The following is a 20548-nucleotide window of genomic DNA, read 5'->3' as shown; positions in this document are numbered from 1 at the left end:
ATTGAGTTATTATTGATTAAGTACTTACCTGCATAGAAATTAAGATGGTAAATTAAATATTTACGACAGTATGGATACTGACTATGGAATTGTAGGCCTGAAACACAAGTGTGTAGGCGGTTAGAGGACTTCATGTATTGTGCATAGGAGTTTGAAGCAGTCCATGTGCTAAGGCCTGGCTCGCTGCATGAGTACTTGGATACTGACTGAATGATTACAGTACTACAAGGGAGGACACTGGGTGAATTTATAAATGGTTGAGTTTTACTTCAGTGATTGGATTAGTACATGGTGCGAAAAGGGTCACTAAATGAGTGCGAGAGCAGAAACAGCGTGTTGGCAGGAGTGTATGCCTACTGACTGGGGAATTGTAGGCCTGAAACACAAGGGTGTGGGTGGTTAGCACACTACATCCATAGTGCATAGGAGTTTGAAGCAGTCTATGTCCTAAGGCCTGACTCGCTGCATGAGTACATGGATACTGAATGAATGATTAGAGTAGTACAAGGAGAGACACTGTGGGAATTTATAAATGGTTGAGTTTTACTTCAGTGATTGGATCAGTACATGGTGCGAAAAGGGTCACTAAAGGAGTGCGAGAGCAGAAAAAGGGTGTTGGCAGGAGTGTATAGATAATTTCTAAGGAATTGAAGGCCTGAAAAACAAGTGTGTAGGTGGTTAGAAGACTACATGCATAGTGTATAAGAGTTTGTAGCAGTCCATGTGCTAAGGCCTGCATGAGTACTTGGATACTGACTGAATGCTTCTGTCACACTGGTTCACAAATGCACACAGACTCACAGTGTAATTCTAGACAAGCAACACTATCCTTTGGACTTTACCAAAACACATTTATTAGTCTGGAAGAAGTAAGGTGAGTGCACACATTCCACATATTTTAGTACTGCACTTTAGTGTGGAAGCCTGACTCATTTTGCAAATACATAAGCAATGACTGGTTTCTAATTCTGCTAAAACTTGAGAACAGGATAGGTTTTTAAGCAGTTATGTGTCTGCAAACACATGAAGTACCCAAATGCTTCTGTCACAATGGTTCCCAAATGCACACAGACTCACAATATGATTAAAGACAAGCAACACTATCCCTTACACTTTATCAAAACATATTTACTAGTCTGGGAGAGGTAAGGTGAGTGCACACATTCCACATATTTTAGTACTGCACTTTAGTGTGGAAGCCTGACTCATTTTGCAAATACATAAGCAATGACTGGTTTCCAATTCTACCAAAACTTGACAACAGGATAGGTTTGAAAGCACTTATGTGTCTGCAAACACATGAAGTACCCAAATGCTTCTGTCACAATTGTTCCCAAATGCACACAGAGTCAGAGTGTGATTGTAGATAGGCAAGACTATCCCTTGGACTTTACCAAAGCATATTTACTAGTCTGGAAGAGGTAAAGTGACTGCACACATTCCACATATTTTAGTACTGCACTTTAGTGTGGAAGCCTGACTCATTTTTCAAATGCATAAGGAATGACTGGCTAATAATACTACTAAAACTTGACAACATGACAGGTTTTAAAGCAGTTATCTGTCAGCAAACACATTAAACTACCAAATGCTTCTCTCACAATGGTTGCCCAAATGGAGACAGACTCACAATGTGATTCTAGACAACCAACTACTCCCTGCACTTTAGCAGGAGAAATACATTACTCTTATTAAAAACAAAGACACCACATACATCCCCTCACAAATTAACAACTCACCTTTCAAATTGATTTGTAGATTGAGAAGTATGTATGTCACACACCAGATTTTCTTATACAGAATCTCTGTACTGTACTGCTCCTAGCAAAACCAAAAAATGGCAAACTTTCCCTGTCATTCTGCACACATAAATCCAAAAACAATTGAGGAAGTACAGAGGTAGTGGTGATAGAATCACCCTCCAAACAGGTATGCAAAAACAAAGAGATTCTATCAATGTGAAAAGAGAATGTTTTTAAAATACCCCTTAGTGTGTGAGGGGTATTTTAAAAACACATAGTCCTCTCCATTTGCCATTTGCAAAGGGAGCCTCTCTCACTACCTTTTCACTCCATAGTTGAAAACATATATATAAAAAACATTTTTTCTCTTTTCACATTGATAGAATCTATTTGTTTTTGCATTCTGCACACATATACATGTAGATATCAAATCACATTGCTTCCCATATTAATTCAAAAGCTAACACACATTTCTATAGGTTACAAATTTCAACCCTTTCCAATTGACATAAGTGCGAACCCTACCCACAATCTGCCTACTGCCAGTAACCATAGTAACAGTTCATGGACCACTCAATTGAGCACACAGGTCACAAGTTCAGCACACAATGTTGCTAATCCAAACAGCAAGTGTGCTTGAATTTTCAAAATATCACCTTATCCAATGTAATGTTCATTTCTAATAAGAAACATGATATTAAAAACAGAAACACAAACCCTAATTTTCAGTCTAGAATGTTCTCAAACAGCCAATCATTTCATTTCTTTTTTCAAAACTGCTCTCTTTCAAAATCCAAACCAAGTTCGCTATGACAGGGCGGGAGCCTCGAATCCCGCCCTATCATTGCAAACGGTACAAAAGGGGGTGGTGATGGACGGAGCATCTGAATCAATCAAACACTCACACCCAGTCAAAAGATCTGGGTTTAATCCATCACCGTTCTTTAGCCCACTCTGCCACCCCAGTTCAGACATGGCCATATGCAAATCAGTCTGACACTGTGCCTCATGGGAACAGTCCATCCTATCATAGCAAACAGCAGTTTCCTGGGGTTGGGCACCCCAGTATACTGCAGGAGTGAGCCCTGGGGGGTGGCGGTCCCCAGGGCCATCGATGGCCCTGGGGCCCCCTCCCACAATATAAAAAGCCCTGGGGGATGGTGGGCCCCGGGGCTTGTGGGGCCTTTGAACCACCCCCACCCATTTTTTTTAAAGCCCCGGGGTAGCAGGGCTGTTAAATATTTTTGCCCGGGGATTTAGCCACCCGGGTTAATTATTAAAGAGCCCATGCTTTGTTTTTTTTGTTTTTTTAACGGCAGGATCCACGCACCCTACGTGCATTTTGCCATTTAAAAAAAAATTGGGGCCCTGGGGATCCTTGTGGGACCCCATAAGCAAGTCTAGAGGGTCAGGGTATTTCTACCCTGCCCCCTTTATACGTTTTGCCCACTGATTTCCTGAGCCTCGCTTCTACCATGGCACAAAATGGCTGCCAACACTTCCTGGTTTGGAGTGTTGGCAGAAAGTTCATAGCCAATTAGCATGCAGCTCGTGATCGGAAGGGTGCGCTCAGGGTGCGCAGATCCACCACAGCCATAGATATATATGTGATTTTATTTTTGATTTTCTCTGCAACTATTAAATGGATTTGCACCATTTAACCAAAAGGCACGAGTGTGAACCAAGGGCTACCTTTCTGCCAAATGTGGTGTTATTCCGTTCCTTTTTCCTCGGCCCCCGCTTAACAAATCACCCCGAAACTTTCAGGATAGGAGCAGACCGGAGCACCCCACCAGTTTTGAAAATTTCGCGAAGATTCGTCAACCGACGCAAAAGTTATTCCAAATAGAATGTTGTGGATTTCCTATGGATAATATGTCCTAACTATAACTACCTACTGTCGACCGCCAGTAGATAGTGTGTATATATATATATATATATATATATATATATATATATATATATATATATATATATATATATATATATATATATGCACAAAACATCCTGCTCCCAAAAGGATAAACTCCACGGAAGAAGGCACAGGCACAAGGTGGTAACAGGATCAGGCATCACTTTAATCAAACATGTCGCCCTCAATCCCAGGTACGAGAGACGCGTTTCGGCCTGCACAGAGGCCTTTTTCGATCTAGTTTGGCGCCAAATAATGCACACATTAAATAGCCCGTCCCCCTCGGACCTCATCATAGACATAGAAAACACATACATGTGTAACATTTCTTTCTATGGCCCTAATGGTGCATGTGTGTGCCTGTAAAGTACAGCTTAAAACCTCCAGATGAAACAGTTTGAACATAACATGAAATGAATTTCATAATTTATGTAAAAATGGCCTATAAAAGATACCATAAACACTGATGGAGAAAATCTCACACATGCCATGAATTACGTCACAAAGGGATTATTGGGCTAATATAAACTGCAGCCAAACTTATAGTTCCGTAATGTCAGTTTTAAATAAAATGTGCTTTTAAAACCCATGCCGCCAAACAATTAACTGTTCCACAAGGTCAGGCACCTAGGTGCTGGAAAGTATCCTCGGGCCATTATAGTTCCTGTACGTTGCTTCCTAAGTTTCAGTTGCTCGCATTGAAACTAGTTGAACTGCTTGCCTAACATCCTCCAAAAATAATTGTAGTCAGGAACGGAACATGAAGAGTCATATCTCGGGGTCCCATTGAATGATACCAAATGTGTTAGCAATTTGAAATATCAATGTCTTGACAGTGCAAAATACCCATCGAGACTACCAGTCCCATAATGCCCCACAAACGAGCATAGTCTAGGAAAAGGCAAGAGCCAACAGTTGTTGTTAGTGCCGGGTCGGACTTTCAAATGAAGGAATGGCACTGAGGCAAAGGAAGATGCCGGGCAGCATGGACGTAATTCTTAATGAATTAATATATATATATATATATATATATATATATATATATATTCACTGAAAAAACCATAGGTTTCACACCAGTTATAGTTATCTGGAAATTTTACTGACATAAAACCATTGAAATTCCCACGTTATAGTTAGTTGGACTCACTATAACTTGCGCGTGTAATGCACTGCTGATGACATCACATATTACATCACTCATGACATGGTCAGTGACATCGCTCATGACATCACTGATGACACCATCCAGTGAATGTGTGCCTTTCTGAAAAATAAACATGTTTTATATATGTATATGTAAAGGTCAGTGGAAGAATAAATGTTTAAATAAGTGTCTTAATGGATGTTTTTTTTTAAAAAAAATGATTGGTTAACTGGCTTATTAAGTGTATCATAGTGAATACATATATTAGCGAGTATTGTTTAAATATTTAAATGTTTGTATCAGTGTTTCACTTTTTGTATAAGTGGCTGCATGGGTTGGTGAGTAGCTACATTTTTTAGTATCAGTATAAGTGTCTGTATGATTTGGTGGGGTGTTACTTAGCACACAGATGCATCAATGACTGACTCACTGTTTGTATGTGTTTTGAAGACAGCATATGTGCCGGACTGTATGGGTGAATGAGTGTGTATATGTGTGTGTTAGTAAGTGAATGACTGTCTTACTAGTGTCTTTATCAGTAACTACATATGTTTTAATCTAGTAAATGTGAGTATTGGTGTATATAAGTGAGTATATGTGAGAGTCAGAGATTGAAAGAGTTCTTGTTTAAATAAGTATGTGTTTCTATAAGTGATTGTTTAAGAGAGTAAGTATGTGTAAGTTTCCTTAGAAGTAAGGTGGTAGTGTGTGTATAGCTGTATATGCAAAAAAATGGATGTTCAATATTTTATTTGCATGTGTGAATATATGTGTGAGCAGCTTTTGGAAGACTGTTGGTGTGTAACAGGATGTATAGGTGTATCACTACATATAATGAGTGAGTATATGTATGACTGACTATATAGAACTGTTGGTGAATGAGTGGATGTGTATGTAAATGGTGGAATTACTGAATTGGTTGTTGTAACTGGTATAGGTATCGCCACTTTTTTGAAAATGTTAGTTTCTATTTTTGAATATGTGTTTCAAGGGTTACTTTACAGTGAAAGGAGGTCAGTCTCTCTGTCACAAGGATGGTGTCATCAGTGATGTCATGAGTGATGTCACTGACCATGTCATGAGTGAGGTAATATGTGATGTCATCAGCAGTGCATTACACGCGCAAGTTATAGTGAGTCCAACTAACTATAACGTGGGAATTTCAATGGTTTTATGTCAGTAAAATTTCCAGGTAACTATAACTGGTGTGAAACCTATGGTTTTTTCAGTGAATTTAATAGGTTTTTTAAATGCTAATTCCTAACTATAACTGGTGTGAAACCTATGGTTTTTTCAGTGAATTTCAAAGGTTTTTTTAATGCTAATTCCTAACTAAAAGTCTCACTTTATAAGTAAGACTGTTAGCGCTCTAGTTGTTCTTTAGAACACTCTGGTACATACTATCATTGGGCTATAGTTGCGCTACATCTGACTGATATTTGGGCTACATTTGTATTTTTTTGTCTCTGGTGGCATTCTTTGGGCTACATTGGGCTACATTTGGGCTACATTTGGGCTCTAACATATATATAGCCCAATATATATTTTTTAAAAGTTAATTTTCTTAAAAACAACTGGAGCATATATCTTGAGACATAGCAAATGCACATCGGGCTACCAGTCCTTACAATTTTTCATTTGTATTTTTTTTGTATTTAAAAATTTTGCCCTGGATCGCTCCCGGTGCGCGCCCCGGGGAGCGCCCCGGAAAGCGTAGTATTTTGAAGCGCCCCGGTGCACGAACCGGGAAGCGTCCCGTTAGCGCCAATGTCGCGATCGAAAACAACATGGTGACGCGTCGGCTAGAGCTTGACGTATCGCGTAGCCGCACAATGTGTCTTATGACGCACTGCGTAAACGCACCCGGAAGCACTCCGCGGCCCGGAGCGCGTAACATAAGCGTAGCTGGAGCACGTAACGTAAGCGCATCGGGTCATGTGACTTGAAAATAACACTTTTCATTGGTTCCTAATATTTTTTTTTCCAAATGAGGACAGCCCCCACCTTTTTTCCTCATTCTTACTTTCTTTTTTGAGAGAGCAAGAGCTATTTCTTTGTGAGAGACCAATAATGGCTACTCTACTTGCTGCTGCTGGTGCTCCAACACCACCACCACCACCACCACCAAAAGGACCACCACCACCTCTGCTTTTTGGTGGTGAGCAGGACGAAGAGGAGGAAGAGGAGCAGGAGGAGCAGGAGAGACAGTTCCTACCAGAGGAACCCCACCCATCTCGTGTAAAGGAGCACTACATTTGGCAATTCTTTAAGTTTCCTGCAGGACTGAAGAAAGTTAATGCCCCTAAAGTAACATGTCTAATTTGCAAGAACATCCTTTCACGTGGCAATCGTGCTAAAAAATATAGTTTTGGCAACCACACCATGATTCGCCACATGGCGAGGTGGCACCCAAATAATTTGGCCCAAGCACAGGTGAGAGCTATGGCTGAAAACCCACAGACCCCCTCAGCCTAGCACCTCAAGTGCGGAATCATCTTTTACAGCACCTGAAGGGCGTCAAATGGTGCCCAACATCCAAAGCAAATTCTCAAACTTCAAAATAGTTTGTATTTATTGTGGGGCTACTATTGCTTATGGTGAAAAATGTATCACCTCAAATAACAGAGCAGAAGAAAACCACAAGTGCTCTCACAAACGAAAGCAATGATTCTTTATTGGGTTTTTTTTGCTCCTGTTGAGCCATTTTCAAATCCTTCTGTTTTTTTCGAAGTACTAAAAAAACAAAAAAATATATAAAATTGTTTTGAAAAACCAAAAAAAGTAAAAAATGTTCACAAAAAAATATATAAAACAATAAAAACAATAAAAAAAAAGTTATTTTCAGAACTACCTCCCATTTATATAAAATAACTTAAATCTTTAAACTCTGCTATTCTCTTTTCTTCCCGGTGCGCTCCCCTTTTTTTTGCCCAGCGGGACCCTTTTATAGCCCCCACATTAAACCTAGGGGGTCAGGGGGGGTCTACCCTGCCCCCTTATGGTCATTTCCCCCTTTGTTTTGGCCACCTCTTGTGTCTTGATCCTACAGAGACACAAGATGGCGGCTGCTCCGGACTGTTTCGAATGTTTACAGACACCCAAGAACCAATCAGCTTTCTGCGCGCAAGTCGCGTGGCGTGCCCGGAGCGCTCCCCGGAGCGCGTACCGGGGCGCTACCATAGATATATATATTTTTTTGAACCTAAATTACTCAAAATCTACTGAAGCACATATCTTGAGACATAGCAAAGGCAAATCGGGCTAAAAGTCCCTACAATTTTGCCAAGTTTGGTGGAAATCCATTCAGCCGTTCAGGCTAAAAGTGAGGTTGACCGCCCTATGGAAATTAACATGGGGAAAACACGTTTTGGGACACCCCTTTTATCTCAGCCCCCGCTTGACAAATCCCCCCCAAACTTTCAGGGAAGGATCGGGGCCCTGCAAGGCCATTTTGAGGAAATTTTCAGGCAGATTCGTCAACCGACGCCAAAGTTATTCCAAATAGAATTTTGAGATTTAACATTGAAAAAAATCCTAACTATAACTACCTACTGGCGACCTCCATTAGGTAATATATATATATATATATATATATATATATATATATATATATATACTGCTCCAAAGGATCCTGATCGGCGAAAATCACTCTGATGCCACCAGAAGCTAAAAGTCCTTTATTCAGTATGGGTGCTTACATCCTGCTGAATCCGTTCACAGTCTTAACACCACATATGCCTTACAGCTGGTACCAGCGGCACATCAGCACATGTAACGGAACTGAATACCTGCCGGGACTGCAATTCCAATAACACCCTGCACAGTTTAATATGTAGCAGCCCATCAGGGGGCACGCAATGTGATGTATTTATGGAGCTGTGAGGTCCCGGACTGTGCTTTCTTTTACACCACTGGCCTCTGAGGAAGAAGTTCACTAACTTTGAAACGCATCAGGTATATGTGGTGTTAAGATCGTGAAAGGATTCAGCAGGCTGTCAGCACCCATACCGAATAAAGGACTTTTACCTTCTGCTGGCATCAGAGTGCTTTTCGACGATCGGGCACCTTTGGAGCAGTACAGATTTTGGCAGCCGTCCTGCTGCCGAGTGTGCACCACCCTGGGTTCTCTGGGGGCCACAGGAGTCTTTAAACATCGGCCTCGCCAAGTGGGGCGCCTGCAATGGATTGAGGGGGCTTCTCCCTGTTGAGGCTCATCTGTGGGCTGGTAACTCGAATCTCTGGGGGCCTCAGGGGTCTTTAAACATCGGCCTCGCCAAGTAGGGCGCCTGCAATGAATTGAGGGTGCTTCTCCCTGTTGAGTTGAGGCTCATCTGTGGGTTGTTAACTCGACCAGCGGCACATCTGCACATGTAACGAAACTGAATTACGTCCAGGTCTGCAATTCCTCTAACACCCTGCGCAGTCTAATACGTAGCAGCCCATCAGGCGGCACGCAATGTGATGTATTTATGGAGCTGTGAGGTCCCGGACTGTGCTTTCTTTTACGCCACCGGCCTCTGAGGAAGAAGTTCACTAACTTTGAAACACGTCAGGCATATGTGGTGTTAAGACCGTGAAAGGATTCAGCAGGCTGTAAGCACCCATACCGAATAAAGGACTTTTATCTTCTGCTGGGGTCAGAGTGCTTTTTGCCGATCAGGCACCTTTGGAGCAATATATATATATATATATATATATATATATATATATATATATATATATATATATATATATATATATATATCCATACTAATATAATAAAAAGAGAGCCCAAACCTTTGAGGCGGGTAATCTCAGGAACCACAGCACCAATCACAACACCCAATACAGCGTTGGAAAGGGCAGTTGCAGCAGAAGGACATAGGCTATGCAGACGCCCACCATATACATTTAAAAGGTAAAAGAACCGTGGCAACAAAGTAGTCCCTTGTGGGCGTGTCTGCGTTGTGCTGTGGACGTGTGCTGGGGGCGTGACAAAAGCTGGGGGCGTGTGGTATGTTCCACCCTTCATGCCATGTCTCATATTGTGTGCTAATCCCACCCTGCTCCCTTTAAATACTTCTGCACCCTATAATCATAACCCACCCTTACTCCTTAAAATACCCCAACACCCTTAAACACTAACCCATCTTAACCTTATAAATATACCCTGTACCCCAAAACCCAAACCTATCCCTAGACCCTAAAAATACCCCTGTACCCCAAAACCCAAACCTAGCCCTGAACCCTATAAATACCCCTGTACCTCAAAACCCAAACCTACCCCTGAACCCTAAAAATACCCCTGTACCCCAAAACCCAAACTTAGCCCTGATCCCTAAAAATACAACTGTACCCCAAAACCCAAACCTACCCCTCAACCCTAAAATACCCCTGTACCCCAAAACCCAAACCTAGCCCTGAACCCTAAAAATACTCCTGTACCCCAAAACCCATACTTGTCCCTAAACCCTAAAACTACCCCTGTACCCCATAAACCAAAACAATATCTATACCCTTAAAATACCCAAACACCCAAAACATTTACCTCAGTACCCCAAAACATATACCGCTATGCCCATACTTACCTTTTCCAAACATAAAAAAAATTATTTTACCATTCATGCATTTACAACGAATTTTGTTGTAAATGTATGCGTGGTAAAAGCATATAAAATGTAATGCCATGCGTTATAATGGCATTGCGGAGTTATGGTACATTTGTAATGAAAGTATGCGGAGTGATGGTATGCGGAAAGAAAGTTGCGGAATAATGGGTGTTTACCCTCCCCGGGTAAGTACATTGGTGGCACGACAGCCCACATCTCCAGCAACATACTCATATTTTTTCACCACCCATTTGAAAAATGCACAGGTCTCTCTCATTGATGGCCAGTACCGACATACACTCTTAGACACACCTCCCGCCACAAGTTCTAGAATTGGGAACTTTAGAGCTGGGGAGCTACGTTCGAATCTCAGCATCAGCTCAACATCCTGTGATTCCAGGCAAATTGCTTTGTCTCCCCTTGCCTACCACAAATGAATGTGTTCTTCTGTAATGTAAATTGTGCTCATGCCATGTTGCAGAGTTCGCGCTATATAATATTGCAATGAAAAATAAAGTAGGGAAACTCGAGTTCACACACTACTGAACGCGCACTCTTAAGTGCATCAGCAGTGCACTGTGAATCGGAGCGTTTCACAGGCCTGTCACTGATAAGAAATGCTATCTAAACGAAATCCTACAAAACAATATACTACTGGGTGGCAGCAATTCATACCCGGACAACGTCGGGACGGGCTGCTAGTATATTTATATATATATATATATATATATATATATATATATATCCTCCGAGAATCTCTTGGCACAAGAAAAGAAGTGGGCACTCCAGACAAGGTAATGATTTTGAATGCTTTATTATAGTGTGTCCGTTCAGACACATTTCGGCTGGTCCCAACCTTTATTAAAGTATATATATATATATATATATATATATATATATCACTGGAAAAAAAGTTATAGGGAAGTTATAGTTAGGCTCAGACTTCACTCGTACAAAACACCAGTTATAATTATCTGAATCAGCTATAACATACACCCCCGCAATGCATTGCTTATGACATCACATATTACATCACTCATGACATGATCAGTGACATCACTGATGACATCTCAAATGACATCACTGGTGACATCACTGATGACATAATCTATTGATTGTGGTTTTTAAACGTTTTTATCTGTTAAATGTATATCCTAAGGTACCACACAAGTTAAATGTGTATACTGTATGTACTACTGATGAGTAATTCCTTTTTTAACATAGTTTATGTGAGTCACTGTATGTATCTGTGTGTGAGTGGGTGTCTGAGTGACTGTACAGGTATGTGAGTGGCTGTGTAGGTATATAAGTGGGTGTCTGAGTAGCTGTGTGAGTGACTTAGTGGCTGTATTGGTGAGTGAGTGGGTGTGTCAGTGGCTGTATGGGCGGGTGCATGAGTGGCTTTATGTGCGGGTGAGGGGGTATGTCAGTGACTGTATGGGTGAGTGAGTGGGTGTATGAGTGTTTGGTTAAGTAAGTTGGTGTGTGAGTGGCAGTATGGAAGAGTGAGTGTCCATAGGTTTGGCAGTATGGGTGAATGAGTGACTCTTTAAGAGGTTGTATGGATATGTGACTGGGAATGTAAGCTAGTATGTGATATGTTGTATGGTAGAGTGAGTGGCTCTGTTGAGAGGCTGTGTAGGTGAGTGAGTGGGTGTGTGAGTGGCTGCATAGGTTAATAACTGGGTGTGGCAGTAGCTTTATGGGTCAGAGTGGCTGTGTGAATAGCTATATGAGTGAGTTATTGGTTGTATGATCAGGCTATATGAGTGAGTGAGTGGGTGTGTGAGTGTCTCTATAGATAAGTGAGTGATTATTTAATTACTTGTATGAGTCTGTGAATGGGTACGAGAGTGGTTGTATGGATATGTGAGTTAATGTTAATGTTAATGTTACCAGATTTCTAAAGCGCATAGCTGCCCGTGAGCGTCCCAGCGCTGAACCATTTACAGATGGAAATGAGGGGGGAGGGAAGATCACAGGAACAGCCATGTCTTCAGAGACTTTCGAAATGCCAGCAGGTTGGGTTGTGCACGAAGGTCAGGCGGAAGGGAATTCCACAATTTGGACGCGTTGTACGAAAAACAACGACCTCCTGATCATGCTCTGTTGATCTTGGGTACTCGAGTGAGGTGGGCATTGGAAGATCGGAGGGGTCTAGTGGTGGTATAGCGAGTGACCAGGTCTTTAAGGATAGGGGGGGCTTTTCCATTAAGGATTTTGTGCGTAAGGCAAAGCGCCTTGAACTGCACTCTTTCTATGACGGGTAGCCAGTGCAGCTCTCGGATAGCTGGTTTGGCCGAGCAGCAGGTCTTAGTGTTGGTCAAAATCCTGGCGGCGGCATTTGGTACTACCTGTAGTTTAGTTGTAACTTTCTGTGGTACGCCCAGGTACAATGCGTTGCCGTAGTCCAACCTTGACAAAATAAGGCCTTGGATCAGAAGTTTCCTTGATTGAAGAGGGAGCAGTGGTAGGATTTTTCAGGTAGAACGCAAGAGACCAAAAAAAAACTCCAGCCGTTTTCCTTGCTTGGGTTTGCATAGTGAGGTTTTTATCTAGCCATAGACCGAGGCTTTTAATCTCGGGCTTGGGAGTTGGGGGTTTACCCATGCAGGGGGGCCAAAGAGAGTCTGGGCGAAAATGGGCCTGATTCCCCATCACCATGATCTCTGTCTTGTCGCTGTTCAGCTTCAAGTGAGATCTGTCCATCCAGCTGACTATGTCTCTCAGGCAGGAGTATAGGTCTATGGTGGAATTTTCCTGCTGGGTGAGAGACACCACCAGCTGCGTGTCATCTGCGTACGTCAGGAGTTTTATCCCATGTGGGGTGACTATCTTTTCCAGGTGGGACATATATACGTTGAAGAGCGTGGGGCTCAAAGAAGAGCCCTGAGCCACTCCACAACGTATAGGGGTCTCTTTGGATGTATAATTGCCCTCTATAACCTGGAATGAGCGGTCCTGAAGAAACAATTTCAGCCAAGACAGGGCAATGCCTGTGATCCCAAGATCGCTAAGTCGCTGGACCAAGATCTGGTGGTTGACCATGTCGAAGGCCTCGCTAAGGTCCAGGAGGATCACTGCCACTGATCATTCTGTGTCCATGATCTTCCTGGCTTCCTCGACCACCGTCACCATTGCGGTTCCAGTGCCTTGGCCCGGGCGAAAGCCTGTCTGAGAGAATTTGAGTAATTCATTGGTTTCGAGATAATTAGACAGCTGGGAGTTGATGAATTTTTCTGTGATCTTACTATTGCACGGAATGAGGGAGATCGGTCTAAAGTTGGAGAGATTAAGGGGGTCTAAGTTAGGTTTTTTAAGTAAGGCCCTAACCTTCGCCTTCTTCCAGCTAGGGGAACCATTCCGTTGGTCAGCGAGGCATTGATCACATTTACCAATGGCTCGAGTATGGTAGGTGCAACCAGCTTTAGGATTTTGACTGGAGCGGGGTCCGATGGTGAGCCACTTTTGAGTGAGTGGAAAACGGGAGAGAGAGTATCAGGACTTATAAGGGAAAATGAGTTAAGTCCCGTGTTGAGATAGTTGCCCTGCCGTACAGGTAGTGATGAGTGGTCTGTCGGGGAAAGGGGTGGAAGTAGCTGTAAAATATTTTGGATCTTTTGATCAAAAAACATAGCCAGTTCATCACAGTGATTGTTTGAGGGATCAATCGAGCCTGTGGATTCTGGTATTTTAAGAAGTTGTTTGACGATTAAGAAAGTCTCCCTTGATGAGCATGATGCCGAGCTGATTTTCTCTTGATAAAACGCGGTCTGGGCATTTTTCAGGGCTTTTTTATATGTAAGAATAGACAATCTGTAGTCCTTCTTGCGGTTAGGGTCGAAGTCTTTCCGCCACTCTCTTTCGGCTTTTTTGCAGAGTTTCTTTAGCTGGCGAGTCTCCTGGGTGAACCATGGGGCAGGCGTTTTTTTGCGGGAGGTAAAGTGTTATTTTTTTGGGAGAATCGTGTTAAGAGAGTTTTCAATCCAAGAGCAGAACTCCCTATCTGCTAAGATAGGGTCTGTTTCCTGGGTTGGTTTGTAGAATTCCAAGGCCTGCTTCCATTTATCAGTGTCTAGTTTGGCCCAGGGACACGTAGGTTTGTCCGGAGGTTTATTGGGAAGAGAGATGTTAGGTACTTCCCACCTGAAAGGGATGAGTAAATGATCCGACCATGGCAGAGGGATCGGGACATTAGTTTTAAAATCCTCAATATTGCTTATGATGGGGTCGAGTAAATGTCCGAGCATATGTGTGGGTTGATCGCTCTGAAGGTGGAGCTGAAGAGTCGCTAGGTCTGCAAGTAGTTCTGATGCTGTATTGTCATCGCTGTTGTCGAAATGTATATTAAGGTCCCCTAGGACTATCATGTTGGACGAGGTGCTAGACAGTATAGTTGAATATTCCAACAGGGAGCTACAGAATTGGCCCAGAGGCCCTGGTGGGCAGTAGATGAGGACTCCAGAGAGGGAGTTGCATGGAGATAGTTGGATGTTAAAATGTACATTTTCACAATTAGATAGGGGACTGTCGTGGAACCGACATGTAAATTGGTCCTTATAGATAATAGCAATCCCTCCTCCCTTTCCCTTCGCTCGATCTAGATGTTGCAGGAGATATCCCTGAGGTAGCGCCTGAACAATGTCATAGTCCGAGTCTGGGCTGAGCCACGTTTCTGTGAGAAACAGGATTTCAAGTTTCTCCTCTTTTAGTAGCATATGTATTTCCTGGGAATGTTTGGGTAAAGATCTACAGTTTAATAGAGCCATATTAATGATTGTCGAAGGTAGTTGATTCTTCAATGTAGGAGAAAGTTTGAATGGGCAATGTGGACATTGGGTCCATCGGCTCTCACCTTTAAGGGAGTTGGTGCAGGAGGGCTGTAAGGGCTGGTTCAGTTGTAACAGAGAGTCCCTGGAGTATGACAGCCTAGCTTGAGTGGAAGGGTCCAAGGTGCCTGGCCCTAGGCTCGTCGTGGCGCGGACGGGCGCAGACGGGCTTACCTTAGGCGCGCCTTCGGCGCGCCCGCTGCGCCCATCCGCTGCGCTTCTGGTGGAGACGCATAGTTATCGGAGAGTGAAAGTGGGTGGGGGCGTGGCCTAGGAGTGGGCGTGTCCTCACCGCACGCCGTCAATGGCAGCAGGATTGTTTACAACTCGGCTATCCTGCTGCAGCGCTAGATCCGCTGCGCGGTCAGCTCGAGGTTATAAATCCTAACACAGCCAGGGACCAGGTAAGGATACAAGTTTAAAATCACAGTATTCGTGAGACACAAATGTAAAAGATAAGGGGTAAAATCACAGTATTCGTGACACAGAAATGTTAAAAATAGAAAGGTGCAGACTCCCGGCTTTCCGCCTCAAGAGTTAAAGGGTTCTAGGCAAGAACGCTCACATTCAGCGTTAAATACCGGTCGGTGGGGGGTGTGGCCTAGAAGTGGGCGTGTCCTCGCCGCACGCCGTCAATGGCGGCAGGATTGTTTCCAACTCGGCTATCCTGCTGCAGCGCTAGATCCGCTGCGCGGTCAGCTCGAGGTTATAAATCCTAACACAGCCAGGGACCAGGTAAGGATACAAGTTTAAAATCACAGTATTCGTGAGACACAAATGTAAAAGATAAGGGGTAAATCACAGTATTCGTGACATAGAAATGTTAAAAATAGAAAGGTGCAGACTCCCGGCTTTCCGCCTCAAGAGTTAAAGGGTTCTAGGCAAGAACGCTCGCATTCAGCGTTAAATACCGGTCGGCGGGGGGCGTGGCCTAGGAGTGGGCGTGTCCTCACCGCACGCCGTCACTGGCGGCAGGATTGTTTCCAACTCGGCTATCCTGCTGCAGCGCTATATCCGCTGCGCGGTCAGCTCGAGGTTATAAATCCTAACACAGCCAGGGACCAGGTAAGGATACAAGTTTAAAATCACAGTATTCGTGAGACACAAATTCAAAAGATAAGGGGTAAAATCACAGTATTCGTGACACAGAAATGGTAAAAATAGAAAGGTGCAGACTCCCGCCTTTCCGCCTCAAGAGTGGGTGTATGAGAAGTTATATGGGGGTGTGAGTGGTTCTATGGATGATGTTATCAGTGATTCCATCTGTGATGTCCTTTAAGATTTCATCAGTGCTGTCACTATCATGAGTAATGCAATATGTGAGGTCATAAGCAGTAAATTGCAGGATCATAATTTATGATTAGCTCATGTAACTATAACTGCTGAATTTCACTGGTTTTGTATGAGTTAAATCAAAGCCTAACTTTAACGTCCCTGTGACCTTTGTTTTTTTCAGTGAATTCCTAAGCTGTTTAAATTCTATTTCTTAACTATAACATCCCTGTAACCTTAGGCTTTTCAGTGAATTTCTAAGTTTAAAAAAAAATTATATTGCCTGACTATAGCGTCATTGCAACCTTTGTTTTTGCAGTGAATTTCTACCTCTTTCCAAATTCTATTTCCTAACTCTAACACCCCTGTAACCTTTGGTTTTTTAAATGAATTTGTACGTTTTGCTTATTTTATTTCCTAACAGTAACAACTAACCTTTTCCACTAAGTGTGAGAGTGAGTGCATGAGTTTCTCAGTGGGTGTCTGTGTAGGTTTGTACGTGGGTGTGAGAGAGTGTGAGTGGGGCTGTAAGTGGGTATATGAGTGCCTCTGTGTGTATGTAAGTGGGTGTGGGTGTCTCTGATAGGGGTGGGCAGTGAACTCTGCTTTACTGGCAGACCTTTCCACTCCGCACTCTGCTTGAAATGTAGAATTAAGCAAAAACTCTGCCAGCCACCAATGGAGCGTAGTCTACCAGTAAGCTCACCTCTAGGCTTTATCCCCCAACCATTAGTGCACTAGGATGCCCCTTTCAAGAGTGAATGAGAAAGGGGGTGCAGCCTCCAATGATATCTGAGCAATCCTGCTGTGGGGGACTTACTTGTGGCAACAATGGGGGTTTGTGGCCTTCAACGACCCTCAGCAGCCAAGGGGAATTCCTCCCCAACCAGTAGTGGACCAGGGAACAGTGCGCCTGCCCTCCTGCCCTCACAGCCCCAAGCTCCACGATTGCAAATTTAGTATACCTCTCTTTGTAATAAAACATCCCTGAACTCCACCCTCTCAGTGAGGGGGTTATATCCGGTCTCTTGACTAGGCATCAGGATACAAGGAGCTTCCCAATGATGAAGAATGCCACCTACGGTGTCTGCGGAAAACCATTCTATAAAAGGGACATTTCTTGATGGTAAGGTTCCCAGCTAGGCTACTAATATTCATAGACCCAAGGGTTCTGTTTTTTTTGTTTTGATATATCAAGTAGGGCAGGCAAGATTTTCAGGTCTTTTAACCTCCTCTAACCCTCCTTTGCACTATAACTGACAGAAACACAACATGGGATGGTAACAAATCATACTCAAAGCCTAAAACCTACTTGCTACAATGCTTTCTATTCATACTACAAAGCTTATAAACTCCCTTTCCTTTCCTATTGATGCTACAAAATGTGGTCACCTATAAGTGGGTGCTATTTAAAGAAAAAAGTGTAATGGCAGCTTGAGTCTGCTATATGTCTCCAAAACAGTATTATGGAGTCTGCCAGTTCGCTGATGTATGTTTTACGTCAAACTGGCACTTAGTTTATAAGCAAATAAAGATCTGTAGCTTCCTGCATTTAATACCTCATCTGGCAAACTACTCACCTTCTAATAGATGGTAGCCCATTCCATTGAGCTTTGTGGTGTGACCTGGCCAATAACAAGTCATGCTAACACATGGCTGTAGCGTCCTCCCATCCTGGGTACTCACCATTGCCTTTGCCACACAATGGTTAGTATAACACATCTTTATTCTTCTGCGTGTAACCACAAACTCAACATTCGTAACCAGCATTTAATTCACTACTCTGTAATGCCTACATCACAGTTCTATTGAGTCCATCAGGAGCCACAAAATTCAGTAGTTGCATACTCACATGACAATATATCTCGCCCTTTGTTAAATAAAACATTACATTTTTGTATGAATATATACAATTAGAACTCCTCGATCAGTCTGGGACAAACTGCAGGCTTACATAAGCCACAATATGTTGTTATGCATTTGAATGTCACCTCTGCTGTGCAAGGATGGTGTCTAACCGACCAGGACCAGTGTCAACCACAACCTGAGTATGAAGCTTTGGATAAAACTATGCCATTTCAGTAGCATTCATCAATATCTTGCTTGATTTTCCTGAAGCTTTGTTCGTGTTCAAGTGACTAAAGAAAAGAAACATTCTTTTTAGTCAAGTCTCTTACTGGCTCACTGACAGTGGCAAAGTCTTGTATGTATCTAGAGCAATAGCTGGCCATGACAAGAAAGAAACATTACATGGAACCATATTATGGGGGAATGACAGTTGACAGAGCTTGCTATTTAACAGGGTCAGGTGTCATGCCCCATCAGAAAAGATATGCCAAAGAAATCCGGGCCAGATATACAACCAATCCATTTTGCGACTTCTAAAATGGAATGTACAACAGTGTCTCAGATACTGATTGCAATTCCTAACGGGGTCGCAAATGACCTGCCTCATCAATATTCATGAGCCAAGTCGCAATTTGCAACCCATTGGGAATGGCTAGCACTCACAGGGATGAAGACCTGCTGGGGTGAGCGGACCACCATGTCCGTGACTGTTTTTTAAATAAAGTAGTTTTTTTAAATGCAGCCTGTTTTCCTTAAAGGAAAACGGGATGCATTTAAAAAACTTAAAATAAAACGTTTGTTTCATTTTTTAATAGTAGGCGTGGTCTGTGGGATCACTGCCTGCACCTAATACATATTTTCGCTGCCCAACACAAAAGGGAAGAGGTCCCCTTGGAATCCCTTCACAGTTGCGACTTGCTTACCACCTACTTTAAGTAGTAGTAATTGCGATTGTTTCGCGACTGCATTTGCGGTCGCAAAAGAATCGTACATACCAGTGTGGCTTGCTAGTAGGAAGGGATGCCCATGACAAGCCCCTTTTTAATAGTGAGTTGCAAACCATATTTTGTGAGTCGGTATTAGGTTACTGACTTTCAAAATAGGGTTTGTACATACCACAACCCTTTTAGTGGTCACAAATGGGCCGATTTCCCATTTGCGACCGCTCAAATGGGTCATACATCTGACCCTTCAACTTTGTCTTATGGAACTCACATTTCTCAGCATTCAAATATAAACCTGCATCAGTGAGCAACTGACACACTTGCTTGAGAGATTTATCATTCTCCCTCCGTGTAGCTCCTATAACATATATGTCATTACTGTAATTGAAAGCATTCATGACAGTCTGTATGATACGTCGAATGACATCTTGGAATAGCTCTGCAGCTGATGACACACCAAAAGCTGGGGCCTTATTCAGAAATTCCAGACAGGATACTCCGTAATAACGGTGATAGATATCCCTTCCACTGCAATATAAATCCAATAGGATATAATGGGATTTATATTTTGGCCGACGGGATATCCGTCACCATTGTGATGGAGTAAACCATCCGCCAAGTCCAAAATCAGGCCCTTTGTCTCTTGTAACGGATCAGACCAACATGTTGAGAAAAGTTTTTTATGTACATGCAATTCTCCTCAAATTCTAGCTGATGACATCTTTTATTCAAATCCAGGCAAAAGAATACCTTTACACAATGAAATTGTGTTATCATGGCAGCAATATGCAGACCTTGATGTTGCTCTCTTTCAATTGCCTTGTTCAGGTAACGCACATCCATGCAGATGTAAACAGCTCCTTCACTGTCATTATTGGATGTTACCACTATGGGATAAGCCCATGGAGTTCGACCAGTAGAACACTCAATGATATTGTGCTTGATGAAAGATTCAAGTACCTTTTTAACAGCTTCCTGTAAGTGAAAAGCAATCTGTCTGTGTCTTTGAGAAACAGGATGCACGGCCTCATTAATGTGTAATTGGACTTTCATAGTCTTGAGTTTTCCCATAACATGAAACAAAGAAGAGAATTTACTTAATAGTTTGTAATGAACATTCATGTTATAGTTCACATATATCAGTCTCATATCAATGGCTGTGCTGAAATTGAGTAAACAGGCACTTGATGCTGTATCTGAATAGATGCTTGTACTTTTGTTTTCTTATGCTTCATCATTGCCACAAATGGCTCTCAACCTCTTAGTGGT

The 20548-nt window shown here is 42.7% G+C and overlaps 1 protein-coding gene across 2 annotated transcripts in view; it reads left to right on the top strand.

Moving 5' to 3' along the window:
- GALNT13 (polypeptide N-acetylgalactosaminyltransferase 13) overlaps positions 1 to 20548 on the top strand; it is a 1171447-nt gene that overhangs the window by 1007977 nt on the left and 142922 nt on the right. The gene's annotated exons all lie outside the window — the stretch shown is intronic.

This window comes from Lissotriton vulgaris, chromosome 2_1 (genome assembly GCF_964263255.1).
Source record: "Lissotriton vulgaris chromosome 2_1, aLisVul1.2, whole genome shotgun sequence".
Classification (NCBI taxonomy): Eukaryota; Metazoa; Chordata; class Amphibia; order Caudata; family Salamandridae; genus Lissotriton; species Lissotriton vulgaris.
This window is presented reverse-complemented; position numbering and strand designations above follow the sequence as displayed.